Source organism: Elephas maximus, chromosome 12, assembly GCF_024166365.1.
Source record: "Elephas maximus indicus isolate mEleMax1 chromosome 12, mEleMax1 primary haplotype, whole genome shotgun sequence".
NCBI classification, from domain to species: domain Eukaryota; kingdom Metazoa; phylum Chordata; class Mammalia; order Proboscidea; family Elephantidae; genus Elephas; species Elephas maximus.
The window spans coordinates 82223528-82227739 of record NC_064830.1 but is presented as its reverse complement, the minus strand read 5'-3'; the positions used below and the strand labels follow the sequence as shown (position 1 = coordinate 82227739).

At 46.5% G+C, this 4212-nt stretch overlaps 1 protein-coding gene across 1 annotated transcript in view; it reads right to left on the bottom strand.

Moving 5' to 3' along the window:
* Positions 1 to 3162: 3162 nt before the first annotated feature.
* Positions 3163 to 4212, bottom strand: part of VWA3A (von Willebrand factor A domain containing 3A) — an 80260-nt gene continuing 79210 nt past the window's right edge. Inside the window, exon 34 of the mRNA XM_049904359.1 lies at positions 3163 to 3617. The gene's annotated coding sequence lies outside the window, so the exon portion shown is untranslated. The remainder of the gene's footprint in view (positions 3618 to 4212) is intronic.

Sequence of the window (4212 nt, the reverse complement as noted above, 5' to 3'; positions counted from 1 at the left end):
GGGCCACCGCCTCCTTGGGGCGGGGCCAGGCCGGGCGCAGGGGATACCGCGCCCCCACGCCACCTCCCTTGGCCGCTACCACCTTCCCGCGGGGCAACCCGGTAGTGGCTAAGGCCAGAGCCGGAGGCCGATCGGGCAGGGGTGGGATGAAAGGACGCAAAGGTCCTGCGTGTGGAGCTCTGTCCTGTTTGCACAGTAGTCTTAGGACTCAAGAAACAGTTGTTTCTTGCTCTACCCACCTGCACTTCCATCGATTCTTCCACACCTCCCTCTTTTTGTTAGGTCAGGCTTCCTTCCTCCCTCCCTTCCTGCCTGACTGCCTGCCCCCATTCCGTCTCTCTTGCTTCTCATCCCTCTATCCATCATTCCACCTATTCCATCCACCTCTTTGTCCAACGTCTTCTTACCCATTTTTTATTAATCTGTTTTGTCCCTGTATTCATCTCCCACCCATCTATCCATTCATCCACCTATCTATTCATTCATCCATCTTTTCTCTCATCCATCCTTCCACCTGTTCATCTGAATGTCCATCCATCCAGCCTTCCATTCATCCAAACTTCTATTCATCCATTTCATTCCATATATCTTTCTTTCCTTCCTCCACTCATCTATCTACCCTTCCTTTCTTGAGTTCTTCCACCCACCTCATGTCCATCCATCACCAATACCATCATTCCGCGATCAATGAGTGCTTCCTCAGTGCTCGCCTGTCCCCTGTGCTGGGGACCCAGATGGATCACACCATCCCTGGCTCCAGGACACTCATATTCAAGTGGTCGTAGCAGAGAGGCAGGCTCGCACCCAACAGCTCACACAGCTCTAGACTAGTGCTACAGGGGGCTGAGAGAGCACCGAGGGCTGGCCACTTTAGTCTGAAGAGAGTGTCTGGAAAGGCTTCAACCAGTATGAACATCTTCTGTGGACAGAGGTGGGTGTGGTGAAGAGAAAAACAAAATCTTTGCCAATGCACGCTATGTGCCAGATGGTAAGGTATCTTGCTTAATCCTCACAACTCTGTGAGTTTTATCTCAATTTAAGAAACAGGGAAACAGATTCAAAGAGATGAAAAGGAGACTCAGAGTGTAAGTCAGATCTGGGTTCAAATCCTGGCTTTGCTGATCTCTTGCTACATGTCTGTAGGCAACCATGAGGCTCAGGTTCTTCGTCAGTAAACCGGAAATGTGTACTTTACAACAGTGAGGTTGTAAGGCTTATGGCTAACGCTATAAATGCAAAATGCTTAGCATCTTGCCTGCTCAGTTGGCACTCAAAAAATGGTGGCTGTTATCATTGTTATATGAAAGATTGGGATTCGAACCCAGGTCCTGTGCCTTGAGTTGTGTCTCTGGTCCATCCTTTGATTCACAGAGACCAGTGTCTTCCTCTCCCACAAGCAGGTCCAGAGAACTCACATTCCCCAGGACCAACCAGTTAGTTGGTGTTGTTTTACTAGTAGAAGCATAGCTTCCAACACAACCACAGGCCATTTTATCTGTGCTTGTAGGGGCGACCCAGAAGGGTAACTGTCCAGGACCTTTCTGTGCTTCCATCACTTATACCACTGCCAAAGATTTATCTTTGTGGCACCCAGGCTGGGCTACGTGGCCTCCTCTGTGCCTCTACAGCCCCCTCGACTGCCCTGAGGACAGTCTTGTCCACAGTTGTCTGATGACCAGTCTGAGATCCACCATGGCGGGGTCCACGTCTCCCTAGGGCCAAGCACAGAGCATGGTAAAAGCGGGTGTCAGGAAGTACTTGTTAAATGTATGGGCCAATTCCAGACCAGCTAGGGCGCTTGTCAAACCTTAGTAAATTGAGTTTATTTTTTAACAGCTTGAGTAACTTTTACTTATGTAAGTATGAATGTAGGAGTCCTTGAGTGGCACGAACAGTTAAACACTTAACTACTAGCTGGAAGGTTGGCAGTTCAAACCCACCCAGAGGTGCTTTAGAAGACAGGCCTGGTGATCTGTTTATGAAGGGTCACAGTCTTGAAAATCCTATGGAGGACAGTTCTAGTCTACACACGTGGGGTCTCAATGAGTTGAAATCAACTCGACAGCAACTAACAACAACATATATTAATGTAATCACTGCCTAGATCAAGATATAGAACACTTTTAGCACCCCAATGTCCCCTTTGAGCTCTCATGAGTAAATACCCCTCCAGAAGTAGCCAGTATTCTGACTTCTGTCACCAACAGTTACTTTTGCTTGCTCTTCAATTTCATATAAATGGAAGCACACAGTATGTACTCTTTTGCGACTGGCTTCTTTTGCTCAATATTGTTCATGAGATTGGTGCATGCTGTTGAATAATGCTGTAGTTCATTCTTTTTAAATTGCTGTGCTGCATAATATTCTACTCTACATATGTATCACAATCTATTTGTCCATTCTACCATTGATGACATTTGGGTTGTCTCTGGTTTTTGGCTCTTATGAACATAGCTACTATAAACATTCCCGTACAAGTCTTTTGTTGAACATAGGCACGCCTTTCTCTTGGGTAATACCTAGGAGTGGAATTGCTGAGTCATAGAGTAGGTGTATATTTTACTTTAGTATAAATTGCCAAAAGATTTTCTAAAGTGGTTGAACCAATTTACAGCCCCCACTCCCGCAACGTATGAGAGTTCCAGTTGCTCCATATCTTGATGTCAGCGTTTTGATTTTATTTCAATTTTATTGTGTTTTAGGTGAAAGTTTACAGCACAAATTAGTTTTTCATGAAAAAACTTATACACAAGTTGTTTTGTGACATTGGTTGCAATCCCCACAATGCATCAGCATTCTCACCCTTTCCCTTTCCACTCTGGGATCCCTGTGTCCTTTTGTCCAGCTTTCCTGTCCTTTCCCGCCTTCGCTTCTTTGCTTTTAGGCTAGTCTTTTTTATTTTTAGCCATTCTGGTGGGTGTGTAGTGGTTTTAATGTGCATCTCCCTGATGGGTGGGGCTGTTGAGCACTTTTTCATATACCTATTGTCCATTTGTGAAGTGACTGAGTCTTTTGTCCATATTAAAATGATGGGATATTTATCTTTTTCTTATTGATCTGAAGTTCTTTATATCTTCTGGATATGAGTTGTTTAATAAGTAAAGTCTGCATACACACACAGGTACCAATGATCACTTCAAACAGTTTTTCTTTAAAGTCATTTTAATGTTATTAATGAAATAAAAGAATAGTTTTTATTTGTTTTAGAAGATGCACCAGATAAAATAATACACTACACATTCACTTCATATGTTCACAGTGGGGCTGGGCCCAGAGACCCAACCTGATTCCACATGCTCAAGCAGAGCATTCGCTCTAGATTGGGCTCCAGAGCAGCCTTCAGCTCAGTCCGGTTGATGTGGTAGCAGGGGTGGGAGGTGGCAGTGAGGGCTCACTTGTTTCTTCTTCCTCCAAGATGGGCTGATGGTGAATCTGCATAGACCTCCATGGACCAGGGTGGTGGGAAGCCCAGAGTGAGGACCAGGGCAAAAACAACCCCACCAGGTTAGTTTCCAGAGCTGGGCTCCTGCAACAAAGCTGGATGTTCAGTGTTTACTGAGTGTCTTCCATGTGGTCAGTTCTGGGGACCCAGAGATGCTTAGGACACCAGCTTCATCCTGAGGGAGATCACGGTCAAGGAAAAGAATTAGACAAGTGAGCAAGGAATCATGACATGGAGTGCTAAATGCAAGAAGAGAGAGGTTGGTCAGAATGCTGTGGGAGGAAGACTGGAGGCTCCCAGCTCTGCCTGGAGGCTTTCAGCTTTTGATGGGTCCTAGGGACATCTTCACAGTGGAGCTGATATCATTTGAGCTGTGCCTTGAAGGATGAGCAGGAGTCACCAGGCAGACAGTGGCAAGAAGGACATCCCAGGCAGGGGGCTCAGTGCAGGCCGTCCCAGTGAGTGGCAATCTTGTGGCTGGAGTGTAGGGTGTGTTGGGGGACAGGGCAGGAGAGTTAGGGTAGACCTGGGGATGGCCAAATATACAAAGAACTGAGTCTTTCCTTCCTCAACTTCCAGGGAGTCCTGGTGCTTGGAATTGCGTTGCCTGTGGATAACCTGTAGGTTGCAGCTTTCCAGATCACCTTGCCCTCATGGCCAAGATATGCCCAGGGAATTTTCTTTGTAGAATGGCCCATCTGTCTGGAGGAATTCCTCCCCAGCATGTTGCCTGGCTTAGTAGACACTCAGCATTGGTGAATCCCTTCCCT